The sequence below is a fragment of the Pleurodeles waltl genome, chromosome 8 (genome assembly GCF_031143425.1).
Source record: "Pleurodeles waltl isolate 20211129_DDA chromosome 8, aPleWal1.hap1.20221129, whole genome shotgun sequence".
NCBI lineage: Eukaryota > Metazoa > Chordata > Amphibia > Caudata > Salamandridae > Pleurodeles > Pleurodeles waltl.
In genome coordinates, this window is record NC_090447.1 from 1,176,850,498 (window position 1) to 1,176,870,992 (window position 20,495).

Here is a 20,495-nt window from a genome sequence, read left to right on the forward strand (position 1 = left end):
GGTTTTTGGACTGGCACTGTGACCCTTTAGGTAAAGTGAGGAGTTCACTCTGAAGGATTTGCAGATCTAAGAAGAAAATATAAGTCTGGCACAAAGTGAAGAGATTTGTAATGTATTCTAACTTGTATGTAGCTAAAAGTGACAGATGTCTATGATTAAAAAGTTGTTTCTAGGGGTAATTTATACTAAACACAAGCCCTTAATAATGGGAATATTGAGCAGTATCCACAGATCTTAGTGAACAACTCATACCTGAGGATCTTTGTCTCCCCTGAGGTGGTGGTGAGACAATTTATTATCTGTGATTTCTAAAAATAAATTCATATTGTAGGAAATGGCCATCTTTTGTAAGGTAGACCCCCAGTGTTTTGCCTTATCTGATTTCCCAGCTGTCAAACTTTGTGCACTTTACCCCTGATAACCAGTAACGTGCCTGTGCTCCCCTTCAAACATGGTTGAGTTGGCATGGTCATAAGTAGTTTATTTAATGTACCTCTAAGTCCCTAATATATGTACGTAGTGTACCCAAGGCTTGTGGGTTAGGTGACAGTAGTGGACTGCAGCACCTATTATGGACATCCACTACAGTGCCAGTGCTATATATGGATTGAGGACTATAATTGTAGCCAGTTTGGAGCAGTTAAAAAACTGCAGTTCAACCTGCCAAAATAATTTCTTTTGACTAGTCTAAATCTTCCTCTTAAGTATTATTAAGCCACCCCTAACTAGGCCTCATAGCCCATAATGCACGGTGCATGGTATAAGAAATTAGGATCTGCAGAAACTCAATGTTGGAAGGCAGAAAACCAGTGCACTTCAAAGGGAAAAATCTAGAAGCTGACACCACTTCATAGGAAGGCCCAGGTATAAATACTGGTCCCCGGACATCAACTCTTCAGTACACTTCTGGACCTGTTGATACTCTGCCAGGAAGAAGGACTACTGTGCTGCTGAAAGGTCTGACACTCTGCTGGACTGCTGCTCTGAAGGACTGCTACCCTGCTGTGCTGACCTGCTGCCCTCTTGTCTGGATAAGAAGGACTGGACCTGCACCTATTGAACCTAAGACTCTAAAGTTACTCCAAAGGCTAATTGGCTGGCCTCCTGACTACAGACACAGGGACAGAAAGCTCCAACAACCTTGAACGTAGCACCTGGACTCTGCCATCTGTGCATCCTATCCTGCCAAATGATGCCAGCCCAGTCCTAGGCCCTTGGACGTGAACCTGAAGGTGCTCTGCCACCCCATCTGTGGATGCAGCAGAACCGACGCATCACATCTGCTGTAAGTATTCTCCAGACAGAAGGATTCCGCATCGACCTCGCAGCCCGCATCGGAACTGCCATCTGTGTGAAGCTTTCCAACACAGGCCCTAGCATCACAAATTCCTCATTGACGTCAGCATCAATGATGGTGCATATTCATGCTTCACAGCCTCACAGATCCTCGGAACTGATGCATTACACCTACTGCGCGACACATCCTTGACGCCGAACTTCACATCACAAACCCATGTCGATGGGATCCCTGACAATGCAAGACCTCACATCATAACTCCTCAGTACCTTGGGACCAACGCATCGCCTTGGTTGTGTGACACATCCTCGGGTAGAAATTCACAACGCTCCACAGCCAGGAACGAAGGTACTTTTGCTTAGAGGGCCTAAGTGGGTCCCTGTAGCAAGCCCACCCACCACTGTGGTCAGACTACACTTGAGATTTTGTCCGGGTCCAGCACGACAGATAACCACAGTTGCCACTTTGTGTAGCTTTAGTTTAAGATCTCTTTTATTGAGTTTAAAGGTATATGTAACAAACACAACATCTCCCACCTACATTCAATGGCGGTAGGGCATCAACGTTGTGCATCAGGTAAGGAAGGGTAGTAAACAGGGGGGGTAGTAAAGGGTAAAACAACCTGTGATGACTGCGTATGATGGTGGACATCTAGTAGGTCTAAATTAGGGAACACAATTAATGTTTGGCCTGAGTCGTGTGGCATTTAGTCCATCCTCGCTCGTCTACATTGGGCTTGTGTCATTATTGGTCAAGTGAAGGATATGCTAATACAAGGGACATGTCAATTCCCTAAACTTGTCCAAAAGGTAATGGATGCAGGGCCCCAAGGTTTTTTCAAACAGTGGCAGCAAACTTGTTGTTGTTTTTTTCATTCCTAATCTGTCCCACAAATTATGTAGCCAGTCTGCATATTTTGGAATTGTGCCCAAGCCCCAGTGGGAGAGCAACTGCTGCTTGGCGGCACCCAGCGCCAGTGTACTGGCACAACCTTTAGGGGACCTAAGAAGGTATGTTTGCAGGTTCGGGAGCCTCGATAAAATGTAGCTGGGGAATCGCGGGATGCTTGTGGCGTATATTTTGTCTATAGCTTGTAAAACAGTTTGTCAGGAAGAGTCAATTTTGGGACAATGCCACAGTATATGTGTAAGCATACCTGTCTTCCAGCTGGCAATCCTCTCCGGGGTATAGTACCAGTAATGGTCTATTTTTAGGAACAGTTCTGTAGTATTCGTGTTACACACTGAGACCTGCACCAGGTGTAAGACATCCAGCCACTCTCTGTGAAAGTGCGTTCGCATTCTATTAGTCACCCCGGCCATGCAGGGATTCTCAGTAGAAGTGGAGGTGTGACAAAAAAGTGTAAATATCAGATATGTCATTTGTCAGATGTACGGTGAGCAACCATCTCTCAAACTGGGTAAGAGGTTTACTCACATGGGGCAGATCATGGACAAGGAGACCCAGTGGCGAACAGCCAGGTATTGCCAATATGCCGTTGCAGAGAGGCCCTATCCCTCTTGGAGCTGAGGAAAGTCCACAACTCGATTTATATCAAAGAAGTTGTCAATTATTTTGCAATTGTATTGGATTGCCAAGGAGGGTTCAATCAGCACAGCTGGGAAGTCTGTGTTCCCAATAATCAGGGTTTGCGGAGATATGGTGGTAGACAGACCTTTCTGTGTTTGCACATTGTCCCAGACTCCCAGCATGTGAATTCTCCAGATATGGACTCCTGCCACTGCTTGATTGATAAAATCGTTGTCCCAATCCACATCGAGTCAAGACCACATGCGAAACATGTCAGTGCACGCCAATAGAGAGAAGAAGAGTGGGCAGTTGAGAGCGTTGAGTCTTATCCAAGAGGTGGCAGAGTTGCTTAGTGTTATAGCTGCAGGTTCTTTCCAGGATAAACCCAGTCTGATCCAGATCCTCCAGTACCTGTATATAGGGGCACAGTCTATTCACCACAATGCATGTAAAAAACTTGCCATCGAGATTCAGTAGGGTAATAGGATGATAAGAGGAACAAAGTTGGGGATCCTTCCCAGGTTTCAGGATGACTGTATTTGTGCCTGGGGAACATCCTTTTTTCCGACTTTTTTTTTCCGAAAGTCGTGGTTAACGAAAGCGCAACAACGCTTTTTTTAACCACGACTCCGTTTTTTTGTGCCTTAACTACGTATGTTCTGAACAACGAACATGCGTGGTTAAGGTACAAAGAAGTGAGTTGCCGAAGGTAAGTGGTGGGTTTAGGTTTTGGGGAGGGGGTGGGGGGTCAGGGGGTTTTAGGTTTTGGGGTGGGGTTGGGGGGGTGGGGCGTTTTTGGTTTTGGGGAGTGGGTGGGGGCTCAGGGGGTTTTAGGTTTTAGGGTGGGGTTGGGGGGGTGGGGCATTTTTGGTTTTGGGGAGTGGGTGGTGGGTCAGGGGGTTTTAGGTTTTAGGGTGGGGTTGGGGGGGTGGGGCGGTTTTGGTTTTGGGAGTGGGTGGGGGGTCAGGGGGTTTTAGGTTTTGGGGTGGGGTTGGGGGGGTGGGGCGTTTTTGGTTTTGGGGAGTGGGTGTGGGTCAGGGGGTTTTAGGTTTTGGGGTGGGGTTGGGGGGGTGGGGTGAGGGATGTAGGGTGAATGGTCCCTATTGCTAATGATTTTATCAGGAATGCCTTTACAATGAAATATCGTTGTTAAGGCATTCATGGTAAAATCATTAGTAGTAGTAACGAGGTAGGTGTTCCGACCTCGTTGTTAAGGCAGTAGTTGTTTTTGAAGTCGTTGTTTCGTCGTACAGTCTTTGTGCCTAGTTGCATCGTGGGGGTGAGTAAGCCTGACGCACTTAAGTCATTATATAGCCATGCCAGCACAGGGCCAATATCGTCTCAAACATTTTATAAAATTCTGCCCCAAAACTGTCATGTCCTGGTGCTTTAACCACCCAGTGGCACTGTATTGCCAAAAGTACAGAAGTACTTCAGTAGAGGTGATATCTTTATCTAAACTGGTGCTAGCTCTTGGGGGATTTGAGTCAAAGAGACTGACTCCAAATATGCCTCTATAGCAACTGAGTCAAGCTCCTCTGAGGTATAGAGGTTAGCGTAGAATGATTCAAATTCTCTAAGGATCAGCTCTTGCCAACAAGTAAGGGGGCCATCAGGCAGGCTTAGTTCCTTCACTCTATGTTGCGCTGCCTGTGAGCGGAGGAGGTGGGCCAGAAGACGTTCCTCCTTATTCCCCTCAGCAAAGTACTTCTGTTCTGTCCGCAACAGTACTTCACCCTGTCCGTGTCCAATGTTCTCAATTGTTTACTGGTCACAGGGAGGGGTCTCCTCATTGCTAATGAGCCTGTGAGTCTATGTGAGGCTTTGAGTTTCCTCATTTTGGGCCTGATTCTAACTTTGGAGGACGGTGTTAAACCGTCCCAAAAGTGGCGGAAATACCACCTACCGTATTACGAGTCCATTATATCCTATGGAACTCGTAATACGGTAGGTGGTATATCCGCCACTTTTGTGACGGTTTAACACCGTCTTCCAAAGTTAGAATCAGGCCCTTTGTCTTCTAATTGTAGGCATTTGTCGTGTTGAGGTGCACAGCAATGGTTATAAACTGGCCCCTCACTACTGCCATTTGAGTGTCCCAGAGCAGTGAAACAGGGGTTGTCGGTGTGTCGTTTGTGGCCAAGTACGACTCTACCATGTCCCTAATTTCTGTAAGTATATCATTGTAAGTGAGAAGTTTAATATTAATTGCACCAGAATTTCGGGCCGGGCTAGAAAGTGGGGGGAGGGGGGATAAGGCTCAAGCTGATGGGTGAGTGATCAGAGAGAGCGGCCACACCAATCTCTGTCAGTGACGCTGCACTGGTGATGTGTGTTGATGTAAGGAAACAGTCTATAGGTGCATACGTTTGGTGGGTGGCAGAAAAACAGACATTGTTTCTGTCTGTGGGATGTTTCAGATGCCATATATCCATCTGGCCTACCTCCTTTAACCAGTCCTGAAAAATCTAAGAGAATGCACCAGTCTGTCCATGACGATGGATAGATCTCTCCATCTGGAAGCCATGGACAATGTTAAAGTCACTTTTTACAAGTATGTTGATGTCTGAAGTAGTAAGAATTCTTCCAATTGCATCTTTAAGAAACGTTTCTTGTTGTTCATTAGGGTCATAAATATTCACCACTGTAATCCTACGTCCATGGATGTCAATGTGTAGGGAGAGAAACTTCCCCAATATCTCAGCTTGTGTGTCTATCACCCTCCCTGGAAAGTGTATAGCCACTAGGAGTGCAACCCCAGGTCATCTCCTGATTCCAGCAGAAAAGTACTGGCAGACACACCATTGAGACTTCAGTTGTTTCCAGTCCACCCTGAGCAGATGTGTTTCTTGTATAAAGCAGATGTCACTTTTGGCCTATTGGAAAAGAGAAAGAAGGGCCACCCTTTTCACTGGGTCGTTAAGGTCTCTAATGTTAAGATTAAGTACATTCACCATCATGAAAGCATGATTGAATACCTGAAGTGTGCCCCCGCAGCATGATTAGGGGTGGGGTTGGGGCTTCTCCAAGGGTCACCTGTAGATAGTGTCAGTGTTGAATATAGCTTAAGGAGGTTGTCGCTAGGGAAATAGGGGTAAACAGATGACAAACAACCAAAATAGTTCCCCACCTGGGAACAGAGACAAGCATGCCTGGAGTGTCCATAGCTATGAACCAAAATGGTGTTACCTCGTTGACCATTAGGGGTTGGAGCTTCGCCGCTACAATACAAGCAACAGCGGCCTGCTACCCATCAGCGATCCCAGGTAGATAGTGAGATATTCATGGGCCGCCATTCTGGGGGCAACCCTCATGAGTGGTACGTAGTCAGTATAAGCAAGTGCAACAAAATGTTAATAGTCTATGTCTTCCTCCGACGCAATGTCTGGGTTCTGAAGATAGCGGATCGGTGCAGCTCTCTCCTTCCTGCTCTCAACTTCCAAGGGCTTGTGTGGTTGATCCCTTCGGTGTTGAGGATTTTGGCGATGTTCCTCCTTATGTAATGCCAGTTCCTGGGTCAACTCCTGTGGTTTAGGGTCTCCTAAGTGCAAGTGCATGTGAGACAAGGAGTGGACCTCTTCTAATGTAAGAATACTGTGTGTCTCTTTATTTCAAACAAACTGTAGATGAAAGGGGTGACCCCATTTATATCGAATCCCCTTCTCCTGGAGGAAATCCATCACAGGATGAAGAGACCGGTGGTGCTGCAATGTCATCAACAAGAGATCCTGGAATAAGCCTACTTTGATACCCTCAAAATTGATTGAATTCTAGCCAAGGACTGCAGGTAAGATCACCTCTCACTGCTTATAATAGTGGAGTCATGTGAGGATGTCCTTTGCTTGGCCTGGAGAGTGGGCAAGATGGCCAGCCCTGTGGGGATGATCAAGTAGTATGTCCTGACCGCTAAGCGCTGCGGCCACATGGCAGAAGAGGCGGGTCACAAATTCCTTGAGGTTCCCTGAAATCACCCACAATGGTACTCCCTTGATGCAAATGTTGGAGTGCCACAATCTGTTCTCCAAATCCTCCAGGTGGTATTGCAGTTCCTTATTGCTGTCCTGCAAAGCAAGGATTTTGCATTGGTGGTGGTCCAATTCCTCCTCTTAGGCATCGTGTGTCCGCTCCAAAGAATTGACTTGTTGTCCCAGGTCAGAAACATTTCTCTTGAAGTCTTGACTTCTGTTGCTCTTTCCTGCTTGAGGGTGGCAAAATCTTTTCTGAGGACCCCAAAGAGCTGTTCAAAGAAGGATACTGTCATCGGGGTAGTATCACTATCTAAACCCTCTGCTTTCTCAGTTGCACCTGTGTCCACAGTTTTTCCTTTAGGAGGGTCTATCTTCTTTGTCAGTGTCTTGGTGAAGAGGTCTCTGAAGGAGCCTTCCTTTTGGTTATGGCTTTCCAAGGCCCTTATATTTGAAGTAAAGACTTGTTGATGGTGGAGGGGGGGGCAGTCTCATGCCCCAAGCAGATTCCAAGCTGCTGTACCCACCAGGGCCAGCAGCCTCACCCTCAGGGACCTCCTAGCTTCACTTCAATACCACAGGTCCTGTGGCCACAGGCGGGAGTCACAAACAGTGTGTGAGAGCAGCTGCACTTCATAGGGTGTCTCTGTGTCTCTTCCTCAGGGTGGGGGTCCAGTCCTGAGTCACCTGCCTTGTGTCTGTAATTCAAGGCCCTGCGGCTCTCCAGCCCCTACCCAGGGAGGCTCCGCTGCCGGGCCCAATGACAAAGCTGCCATTGATTTCCTGACAGATGCTATCCAGCCTTAGCACACGGGGCAGGGAGCCTGTGAAAGCAGCTCAACCAATGCGCCAGCCCCACAGAGAGGCACCAATACTGTCCTCTTCCCCAGGTCAGGCTCAGATCGCCAACACCTTTTGTGCCACAAAAACTCCTCAAATTACAGTGCCTTGACCGCCACAAACATGCAAAGGCTGACCTGTCCTGATGGGAAAATGGCCTTTACTGTGAGGCTGTAACCTGTCAGGCCATAACCACACAAGCATTACCACACTTGCCTGAACCACACATGTGCCTGAACCATGCAAATGTGTGGTTAAGGCACCATGCATATGCGTGGTTCAGGCACGCAGTTGGAACAGCCTGGAGAGGAATGAGGCGGCAGGGTAAGTGAGGTTGGGGTGAGTGGGGATGGGGTTTAGGACAGGGCAGAGAAGGTTGTAGGGTTGAGGGGGGGGTAGGGGTAGTTTTTAGGACAGGGTGAGGTAGGTTTTAGGGTTCAGGGCAGGGAGTCAGGGTAGTTTTTATGACAGGGTGGGGTAGGTTTTACTGTTCAGGGCGGTGCAAGGGGGTCAGGTTAATTTTTAGGACAAAGCGAGGTAGTTTTTAGGTGTCGGGCGGGGGTGGGAATGTGAGGGGGTCGGGGTAATTTTTATGACAGGGCAAGGCAGGTTTTAGGGTTCAGGGTGGGGGCAGGGATCAAACTAGTTTTCAGTACAGGGTGGGGTAGCTTTTAGGGTTCAGGGTGGGGCAGGAGGGTGGGGTGGTTTTTAGGACTGGGCAGGGTAAGTTTTAGGGTTCAGGGTGGGGGCAGAGGGGTCAGGGTAGTTTTTAGGACAGATCAGGGTAGGGGTTAGGGTTCAGGGGTTTTAAGTTTGTTTTTAGGACAGGGTTGGGGTAGGTTTTAGGGTTCAGGGTGGGGGCGAGGGTCGGGGTAGTTTTTAGGACAGGGCAGGATAGTTTTTAGGGTTCAGGGCTGAGGTGGGGGTGTTGGGGTACTTTTTAGGACAGGGTGGGGTAAGTTTTAGGGTTCAGGGTGGAGGCAGGGGCCAGTGTAGTTTTTAGGACAGGATGGGGTGTGTTTTAGGGTTCAGGGTGGGAGTGTTCGGGTCAAGGTAGGTTTTAGGACAGGGCAGAATATATTTTAAGTTTCAGGTCGGGGTAGTTTTTAGGACAGGGCTAGGTAGGTTTTAGGGTCCATGGTGTGGGATTGGGGTAGTTTTTATGACAGGTCGATGTAGTTTTTAGGGTTCAGGGTAGGGTGTGTAGGGATCAGGGCATGGGGTGGAAGGGCAAGTTTTAAAGGTGGGGAGGGGTGGATTGCAGAGTATGGTATCAGCTGTAAGGAGGCAGGGCGGGGGACAATTTACCATGCATGTTCCTTTACCAAACACGCTTTTACAACTAAATTCATTGTAAGGGCATTCATGGCAAAGGTATGAGTGGTAAAGACGCGGTCATTGTTGTGACTACGTTCTTAAGTCATGTGTGGTTCAGGCATGCATGAATCCATCATACAACCGTCCTGACCTGCTGACTCAGTCCGCTGGTGGGCGCTCCTAGACGGTTAAGTTACGGCACAATTACCTAGGGGGTAAGGGTGCTGGGGCCACGATTAGGGCCGCAGCAGACGCTGCAGGGCTACGAGAGGCAGCATGATAACTGGGGCCACCGCTGCAATCTCTGAATGCCTGTCCTCTCCAGACTCAGGCATTTCTGCCTCTGCAGGGCTCTGCCTCAAAATCGGAGCCCTCAGGGCTCACATGGCTGCCACCTTGGGAATGTTGCAAGTGGCCGAGCAGCCCGTGACTTTGCTGCATTCATGCCTGTGGCTTTAAATCAGTGGATATTTGGGAGCCAGCTGGCTCCAGCAATGGATCAGCCCAAAATGGTGTCTATGGATGCCCGATCCGCTCCCAGACGATCACCAACAGCTGAGCTCCGAAGGAACACTCCTAAATGGGCGCCATCGTGACCAAGCCCCCACTTTGTGGCTTTTGGTGGAATTTTCACCGAAATCTTTAAACCTCCATTGGATTTTTGTAGTTTTGGTCTTGTTTTACTTATTAAAAATTTCTAAATTTTTCTAAACTTGTGTGGGATCTATTTGTGATATGTTTTTGCTATGTTACTGTTTGAAGTGTTGCACAAATACTTCACACATTGCCTCTCAGTTAAGCCTGACCGCTCTGTGCCGAGCTACCAGGGTATCAGTGGTGAGGATTTGGACTTGTATTTGTGCTGTGCCATAAAGTAATTTTGTGGGACACTGCCGCCCCATATTAAAAGTTCAAGATCAAATCCTCCCTAGTTTTCTGATTGGCTATTTGTCCTTTATCTAAATATATGTTCCCTATTTCTTTGTTTTAGACCATGGAAGTGAAAAGGCTCAATGTGAAAAACCTCACCGGGTTGAGCTGCAGAAACTTTGTAAGGAGAGAGAGCTATGTGCAAGAAAAAAGACAACAAAACTAGATCTTGAGACATCCCTCAGCGCCAATGAGAAAGTCACTAAGATGCAATCCCAGCCTGAGGATGAGGATCCTAATGTGGAGCATCTTGATGAGGGGGGAATTCATTTGAAAATGGAGGATGGCCTGGCAGTATGCCTTTAGCAGGATCTCCCAGACAAGGGAGCTGCTCTACCCACTGAGAAAGAGTGAGGGCAGGCAGCAGTGTTTCTTCTAGGTACTTGTCCCTGAAGGAGCTGGGGGACAGGAAAGCAGAAAGGGAGTTCAGATTCCAAATGGCTAAGCCTATGTCAGAGGAAAGAAAAGTTGAGAGAGCCCTGACAGAGAAAAAAAATGTTGCTGGAGTATGAGAGGAGCCTAAAGGAACTGGCAATAAAAGCTAGTCAAACCACGGAAACCAGCAGCAATGGTGGCAGCTCACTTGTAGTGCTTGAAGGTGAGAAGAAGGTCTACCGACCCAAAGGCCTGTTGTCCCACTATGTGGTGGGGGATGATACTGACAAGTATCTTGCTGCATATGAAGTAGCCCTGAGGGTACACACGACCCCAGAACATCAGTGTGGGTGTGCCTTTTGGAAACATATTCCTATAGTGGGGAGAGGTACACTACTCATTCTAGTGGTAGATGGCCAGACCAAGCATGTTCCATGAAAGCCATCCTGTCTTCAAGTATGGGCTGACCCCTGAGATGTACTACCAGAGGTTTAGGTACTGCCACAATCTTCCAAACCAGTTTTGGGTAGACTTCACAGATTACTCTAGCAAGGTACTAAATGGTTGGGTGAGGGGCAGCAAAGTTAGTGATTATGATGGGCTGTACAACCTAATTCAGCAGGAGCACATGCTCAATATTTGTTTTACAGAGGTGCACCAGAAGCTAGTGGATAGTAAGTTGACTGCTCCCAGGAAGCTTCCTGAGGAGGCAGACATCTGGGTGAGCACCTGGGTATATAAAAAGTTATCTGGGGGGACCCCCCCAACAGGGTGGTAAGGTTTCCCACCAGAAAAAGGAGGGAGAATAAAAACAAAAAGGAGTTCTCTCAAGGCCTACAAAATAGTTAACAGAGGAAAGAGTCCCAATCCCAATCTTGCCACCAAAAGAAAGGTTTTGTGGATAAAAACACTGGTAAGTTTGTCCTTAAGTGCTATGAGTGCTACTAATATGTTTATGTCAAGGGAGGTGCTAAGTGTTCCATGAGGGTGCAGTCTCCAAGTGGTGGGCAGTCCCAGGAATTGGCCAGTCAGTGTGGGGGGTTGGGCAGCTGAGGTTACCTTAGTGTCCCTCGGTGATGGAGAGATGGTACCTAAGGCCCACATTCCTGCCAATACTTCCAAGTATAGACAGTGGGTCACCATCAATGGGCAGAGGGTCGAGGCTCTGAGGGACACAGGAGACAGTATGACTACTGTCAGGTTTCACCTGGTGTCCTCAGAGCAGGTGCTACCCAATACAATCCTCCAGGTTGTAGTAGCAGACAACCATGAGAGTCACTAGCTAGTGGTTATAGTTCCCTTTGAGTGGGGGGTCTCAAGTTCTCCTAAGGTAGCTGTGAGCCCTGCCATGCCTGTGGATTGTTTGCTAGGGAATGACTTGGAGCACACTGAATGGAAAAAAGGAGAGCTCAAGTCCTATCTAGAACTTTTGGGGTTGCCTGAGTGGGTCTGCGAGACCACATGGTCTGTGGCTGCCCAGGAGGAAAGTCAAGAGAGCTTGGAAGAATGGCCCAGGCAGCTGCAAAGAAAGGGAAGGGCAGGATGTGAGGGAAGCTCACCTTTGAAGTTCCAGCAGTACCTGTGGATGGAGCACTGGAGGAGGTTGTCCCGGAGCCCATCGGGCAGGAAATTGCCTCTCTAGGTGATGTGCCTGAACTTGCTAAGTGGCAAGTTGAGGGTGGGCCCACAAGGAAGGAGTTCTGCAAGGCGCAGAGAAAGAACTCAACCCTATATGGGCTAGGGCAGCAGGCCAAAGCCCTGGCAGCTGATGACATCCCTAGAGATCACCGGATCTACTGGGAGAACAACCATCTTTACAGTGAGCCTAAGGCACCTATGCATGAGACACCATGTGTGCTGGTGGTCCCCCAATGTTACAAGGACTTCCTATTGGGTCTGGCTCATGGGATACCTTTGACAGGACATCTGGAACAGGACAAGACCTTTGACAGGCTTGTCACCCACTTTATTTGGCCCCAGATAAGGGCAGCCTCAGATGCTTTCGGTAGGACTTGCTTCACCTCCCAAATGAATGGAAAGAGAGGGAAGCTCAAGGCTCCCGGGACTCCCATGCCTTTTATTTGCATCCCCTTTGAAAAGGAGGACATCAACATTGTTGACCTCTTGAACCCCAAAACTGCTTTGGGCAACAGGTTTATCCTGGTTTTGGTGGACCAATAATACCACACATAAGTGGATCATGCAGTATCCAGAGGCCATCCACCTGAGGACCATAACTGCACCTGCAGTGGCTAGGGCCTTGATGGGGATTTTTTCCCAAGTGGGTTTCCCCAAGGAAGTGGTGTCAGACAGGGGCACCAACTTCTTGTCGGCATACATGAATGCCATGTAAAAGAAGTGTTGGGTAACTTAGAAGTTCTCTACACCTCACCAGATGAATTGGCTTTTTGAGAGGTTCAATAAGACAGTCAAGGGCATGGTTATGGGCGCCCATGAGGTGGAAGTGGGACGTCCTCTTGCCCTGACTACTCTTTGCCTACAGGAACAAACCACAAAAAGAAGTAGGGTTTAGCCCTTTTGAACTCCTCTATGGTCACCCAGTCAGGGGACCTCTCAATTTAGGGAATTTGGGGTGGGAGCAAGCTCCCAAGAGACCCCCTCAGGATATGATTAGCTACATGCTAGCACTCTGCAACCAAATACAGATGTTCTGGAACAAGGCTTCAGAGAACGTAAACACTAACCAGGTGGTGCTAAAGCAATGGCAGTCTGATTTTGTTGAAAATGCTTGTCTTTTCAGAAAATGGCAAGGTGCTGCTCAGGACAGAGACAAAATGAGTGTACTTGTTTGAAACTGACAATGATTTTGAGGGAAAACGAGTACATTTGCAAAATGTTTCAAAATTATATTTGAATGAGAATTAATTCTGATATGAGGACTGTTATTGATGATGTAATTACATCATTTCCTTCGTAGGAGATGATAATGACTGACCCATGGAGGCCACCAATAACCCAAAGGTAAAGCATTTCATTATTTCATTATGACATATGTTTCTTCTTTCTTAGATATGAGCCTTAAGGATAGGTAACCCCCAAACTGATTTCTAGATCTGTCTTCTGGCAATAGATCTTTGTAACTTTTTATTTCCCCATTTTTCCCTGACAAATATATCCTCATTTATATCATATGATGAATTAGCTTTAAACAGGAAGGAACATTGAATCAAAGAAAGTTTAATCCAGACATATTATTTATGCTTTCATAAACAGTGCCGATGGATGTATTCAAATTATATGTCTGAATTATTTGAACATGTATAGCTTATGACTTTAACAAATTTCATTTGGAATTTGAATTGCAAATGCATCATTTGGTTCCCTTATTTCAAACTATTGAAAATGCATAGATTGGTTTTGGCTTTTTCACCAGATTGTGAAGTATTGGAGCAAATTATACTGCTACCATGGACATCATTTAAGGGTTGCTAGGGGTCCCAGCTGTGACCAGTGGCTTGCCCTGTGCTACCCCTGGCACTGCTTTTGTGACCCTGGCCTCAAAGGTGGCAAATTCAATGCCAGGAACACAGTTGGAGCTCGCCCTTATGGACGTCAGCTGTGGAGCGACTGGGCGTCTCGGATTCGCAGGAAAAGTCTCGGATTTTCACCAGCTGTCCCAGCAGATTTTGTCAAATTTAGCTTGTGTCCCAGTTTTTAAAGAGGGTTTCTCGAAAACGGTGTGAGACACATTTTTAAGTGTGCCACAGCAGGGCTAATTAGTAGATATATAAGATAGCAATATGATTAACTGGTATGATACTGGGTTTTAAAATAACATTTATGTATTTTCTTAATACATATTCTGTGATTCTATGCTGATGAGTGCTGTCAATCTCTGGCGCTAGGTTGGTGTAAAATTGTAGTCCTTCTTCTATTTTTGTGAAATGTCATTCTAGTCAGCTGGGGCTCCACTCTTTGTTTTTTGACAATTTTTTATTACATTTATAGTGAATAATGATATTGTATTCACTATTTGTGTTATAAAAATGAAGTACAATTAGCTGGAATATGCATTTCTATGGCAGCTAAGGTAAGTAAAAATGTCTTTAAATGTATGTTGTATGCGTGCTTGCCAGTAAGAGTGTGATTATGTGAGAGTGTATGTAAGTGTGAATTTGTGTGGATGTATACGTATGTGTGTGTGCAAGTGAAAAAGGAGGTCAAAGGAGATGTGATATCACTTCCGGTACCCCTGGCATTTTGGTGAATTGACGTCCATGATTGCTATCTGCACCAAGAGTCACATTTGTTTTCGAATTGTTCTCTAGGTGGCGAACCCTCACCAATGTTGCCAGATTGGGCTATTTCCCGCACAAATGGGAGACATTTTTCCCATTTGTGCCAGAAAATAGTCAACTGGCGGGTGGCTATTTTTTGGAAGTTGTGTGGATTTTTTTCACCTCGGGCGGTGCCTCCTCCTCACATCGCTGCTGAGTGCCGAGTCTGACTCGTCACTCACAGTCAGTGCAAGTTCATGCCATCATGGTCCATGATGCATGAACTTGCACTTCAGTGAGGACGATTCTGTCACTGTGACGGTCACGACACAACAGACTCAGTGGGCGGCACCTGCACAGCAGCGAGCCTGCCTGTGCGGCAGCGTGGCACATACAGTGGTGGTGGCCTGTGTCAGCCAGTCAAGGCAGGCAGGCAGTGCTGCACGCAGTGAAGTTGTTGAGTGGGTGGAGTCACACGATGACTCACATCACATGCGTCACTATCCGAGTGAGAGTTGTGTGGTGACTGACGGTGCAGTGAGTCGTCGTGTGATGGAAATTGTTGTTGGGGCAGAGGGCCGTCAATCTAGTGGCACACGAAAGCACTACCAATTGATGGCACTGCCAAAAATTATTGGCCTGCCCCGCGGCATTATTTAAAATGCTGGCTGCGTGGGCGCGTGCGAGTGCGCACTGCCACTGACTGGCTGCGCACGTGATGGTGTCTGGTGTGTGTGGGTGGCTCTTCTCTTGGGCCGCACCGCGAGCCTCAGCCTGCATACGTGTGGTGGTGGGCCCCCTCTTGAAAAGTCTCTTCTCTTGTGTGCTTGGACCCCGAATTAACACCAGCCCCAGAGTGCGAGATTGGGGCCCGGGAGAGGGGAGACACCCCCTGGCCCCTTCCTGTTGTGTAGACGCTACCTACAGCCCCTACCTACACTGACGTGCAGCCGGTTGGTGCGCAGCTGTGGAAGACAAGGTAAGTGTGCTTCGATTTGTGCATTTGTGACTTGTGAGTAGATGTATTCCTTATTTATAATATTCAGGGGTTATTTGTGGATTGAGAGTGCATTGGATCTAAATCATGGAAGGACTGAATAAGAGTGAGTGGCATCCAGGGTGGCATAGCCAGTGCTTAATTTGTAAATAAAAACGTGCTGGTGTCCAAAGCTATCCTCTTAAACATGCGGCTGCTGCAATGAAATGTGCAAACACAGAATACTAGGGCCGAGTAATCCTGAAGCCATGCTGGGCCTCTTTAGTCCATTTTAAGCCAGTGCCTGCCATTTCACCTCACTCCTGCAGCGTTCTGCTCTCTCCCTTTCTGACGCTTTTTTTAAATTTTGCATTCCTCCGTCTTTCCCATATGTGTCTTTTGCACGCAATAAATGCTTGAGGCATAAAAAAAAGTACCGGCCCTCAACAATAAGTGCCCGTGCTCTGCACCGGAAACAACAAGCACAAATTAAGCACTGGATGGAATCACATGAAGGTTGGTGATGACAAAGAGTCATTGTTTTCTACTCATAATACAAGGGGGTTACCAGCTGAGTTGTGCAGTGCGTGCTTTGCAGCGCACTTAAATCAAAATAAACAATTCAGTTTGGGTATTACTTAAACCATTTTATCTGAAACCTTTTGGCACGTGTGGTAGCAGTCTACCTTATACTGCCTGTAATGCAAGTTTAACCTAATGACTTACATTTACAGAGCACACAATTCTCCATTGCACCAACTAATATTAAATTCTTTGGCTTTCAGTGCAATTACTAATAGAGGTTTCATAATATACAGTGATTAACTTAACTTTTCTATTTTTTTTATTTAAGGCTTGAGTTATGTATGTAGCTACCTGCAACAGAATATTTTGGTTTTCTTAGCCACACGTTTAACCCCGCACCATTGAATGCAGCATCACTGTTCCCATACTTTTTTTTAATGCACTTTGCGCTGTGTGCTCAGCTGATTTATTCATTTATTTCACTCCAGTTGCATGCAGTGCAAGCACAAATGTGGTCTCATTGGCTGAGCTAAGCGAAATGAGGGTACGTGGTCAGTGCTCAGCCTCACTGCATGGCTCTGTTCATGATCTTAGTGCTTAAATTATTTACATCACTTCTTGTCATGCTCTGCTCAGCGTAGCCATTGCTTGCATTTGACACAAAACACTCGCCCTTACCAATAATTTAAGTTTAAGTTCACAGAGTTTGGGTCACTGTATTCTGGCCTCTGGTAGGAAATGTTTGCTTCAGCCTACGATTGCATTATTTCAGTGTTTAAAGTTTGGGTTACTTTTTGGGCTGGGACCGGTTCATTTGGGCTTACTTTGGGCTGATCATTCAACAGCTTTGGGCTTTAGAAGGCTTTTAAAGTCTGCCAACACTGGCCCTCGCCCCAGTTTGAGGAGAGGAGCCATGCATGTTTGTGTGTTTTGTTCAGTGTGTGGATTTTGCTTATTATATATTTAACCAGTACTTGTTTTTGAAGCTCACCACTGCAGGGCTCCTCGTAGTAGTTCGATTCACAACTAGATCCAGGGAAAAGTGATAAACTTGTTCCCGCAGGGCTACTGACTTTTTTTTTTAATTTACAAATAATTCCAAAAGAGGTCTTGGACAATCTGTTATTTTCTTATATTTTCTGAAGCACCCTACTGTATAGTCCAACATGCAAAATGGAAATCGGATATACAAACCCACATGCAGAAATGTAGCTTTGCACAATTGACTATTTCACATCTGAATGGATTTTTATTTCCACGTAGGAAAAGTATTTTACCGGGAAGGGACGACCTTTAAGAACGTTCCTTCCTTCCAGGAAATTTGATGTGGTCCTTTGCTATTCCTTTCTGGAAATGCACGTCACTCCTATCTTTCCTGGGGAAAAATCTGTGTGCATTTTCTGGGGTGGGAACATAGTAAATTGTTGGTGAATACTTTCAAGTATACAAATTTGTGGATATTCACCTATTCTAAATGCCCTCAAAGTCCTCCCTACCATTTGATTAGTGAATGCTCAAATTCCAGAGAGTGACTCGGCTTCATAATTGACTAATCACATTTTCGAGATAAATGTTTTGATGAAACAGACATTGGCCCTCAATATAACCCTGGCGGTCAGTGACCGCTAGGGCTATTGTGGCAGTAGTACCGCCAACAGGCTGGCGGTACTGCACACCACATTTTGACCGTGACGGTACCGCTGCTGTAGCACCGCCGGCGGTATACCGCCATGGAGGTTCCGGCAGGCGTAATCCGCCAGGGCAGCGCTGGAAGCAGCGCTGCCCTGGGTATTTTGACTCCCCTTACCGCCAGCCTGTCCATGGTGGTAGACACCGCCATAGAAAGGCTGGTGGTAAGGGGACTCGGGGTGCCCCTGAGGGCCCCTGTACTGCCCATACACTTGGCATGGGCAGTGCAGGGGCCCCCAGGCACAGCCCCACTGCACATTTCACTGCCCGATTTGCAGGCAGTGAAATGTGCGATGGGTGCTACTGCACCCGCTGCACATCAGCATTGCCGCCGGCTCTATTACGAGCCGGCAGCAATGTTGATGTGACTTTTCCGCGGGCCAGTGGACTGTAACAGTGTCAAAATTGGGAGCAAGTAATACTGCCAGCACTGGCGGTATTCTGGCGCCCGCAGCCTTGGCGGTCTTCATAGAAGACCGCCGAGGTTGCAATGATGCCCATTGTCTACTCATTTGTGCTGAACGTTGGCATGGAAAATACTTTTAACATTTGGCCCTTTGTTTTGTAACATTTGGAAACGAACCAATAATGTGATTATCGATCCACGTATGGATTGTGAAATCTTCAAATGTTGATATAGGTCTTCCCTTCCTATAGTGTGTTTTTATAACCTGAATAGTTACTATTAGTGCTGTTCGTGCTTTTGTTATTTTAAGAATAACTTTGCTCACACATAACCTGGAGGGCTTTTTGATATAGTCATATCTTCATTATATTATCCCAGCTGTTCTAAACGTTAGAACTGTTTCTCACAGAAAAAATGGCTGCACAAAACCTCCCTGCAGCAGTTTTAGGAACGCAACTGAGGACAGCCAAAGTGCACAAAGTGTCAAATGGTTCAATAGATGGTTCTAGGCAATTTTTGTTGCTAGTTTGCAATATCTTGGCCCCAATATTTTTAAAGTGACTTAAAAATAAATGTCAGCAGGAACAAATAAGTCTGTTACTAGCCCAACGCCCCCTGCACACACCCACGATCTAGTCACTTGTATAATTATACCCTGTGTGCAATAAAAGGTCACCTACTCACGAAACATTGGTTGCAACACAAGTTGTTTTGATTCTCTCCATCGTGTTCCCCGGCATCTTGCTTGCGACACCACTGTCTGTACGGTCATTATTTTAGCTTTGTCATTGTTGACTGTTCTTATCCCAGGGCGCACGCTACGCCTGCTTGTTAGTCAAATAAATATGTCAGGACTTTGCAGCAGACTTGCTCTGTTTGTTTCACCCTACCAGAGAACCATAAAAAACTAAAGCTGATCAAATCACCTGCATTTTTGATGTTTTGTCTTCCTTTTGGATTTTAAATTAGCTCTTTACACATTGCCTATGTTGCCTTGTTAGACAACTCTCGCCTTTCAATATTCACCCGACCATATTAAATGAAGTTCAGTGTTTCTTTAATTATTAATAAGTAGCCGGGGCGTGACATTTTAAGTTCGCTTGTAAACACCAGTTGAAACCAGAAAGAAGTACTCAATGTTTCACTTATATCATTGTCAGTGAACTGTAATGCATTGTTAATTCAGGTGAAGGCGTTATTAACAAAATATGATCACTACAGAGACAAAGGACTTCAGAATTGTTTGCTTTGTCTATGGATAGATTTAATTTGGTCACACGAAGGAGCGCTCAGTAGACAGTGAACCATCCGTTTGCCCTAAAAATCTGGAATACTAGCAGCCAGAATTTGAATCCCCACATCAATTTACTAGGACTACTGACATTGCGGAAATGTCTTACTAATGGCGGTGTGCTATGCAGGCGCTAGTCAACAATCACAATGACAATACATGCTTATGGCGTACAGTTCTGCATGTGCAAATGCCTAAGAAAAGTGCATTTTCATGTGATATATTTTTTCTCTTCCCCTGGGAATATGGTATTTACCACAGAGAAACCCCTCTCTCCTCATCCTCACCAAATTATAGCGGTGTTCTACATCCATTCCCACCCTGGATACAAATTTACTCCTGTTCAGGATGAAATCTCTCATTGTAGACATGATGGAAGTGCTACATGAAAACGTTTTAAATGTCCACAATCACGAACACTCGGTGTACGTCCACGTGTGTGCAAGGCACACTACTCTTCTAGGGGAGTAGTTTTGCACAAACATGGTATTACATCACAATGGCGTAATATTAAGTGTAAGAAAGTCTATTTTTGAGTTTAAATGTTTGTTCTGTGAATGCACAATGTGAATTGAGACTCATTAAAACAACCTACTTTCATACCTAACATATGTCTGCAAACTGCACTATGAATTGGGCCTGATGTATGTATTTTCGTCGTTATGATTATTCAGAACCATATTTCATATGGTACAGAAAAACTACGAACCAAAATATAAAATAAAATTCATTAAACAGAAGGCAGAGTTTTCATTGTGATTGTCTGTTTTTGCGAGTAGTAGGATGTCCAAAAACCTCTACAATGAGTGTTCATGCCTCTAAGTTTTGTTATTGGATTTTACCATTTCAAAACCATATATGCTATTTTATTATGTTCATCCATTCATGAATCCGCTGGGTAAATATCATCAATGTAGAAATCATATTGATGTATGGAAAGGAAAAGCAGTCAGTGCCGTCAGTACCGCAAATGCAGTCTACTCATCTCCTTCATGTGTATTCGGGCTAGATGTAGGAAGAAATGGGTTTGCGACTCGCAATTTACGTGCGCAAACCCATATGCAGGATGGTGTCCCTGTGAATCGCAAGGGGGTCGCAAAGACCCACCTCATTAAT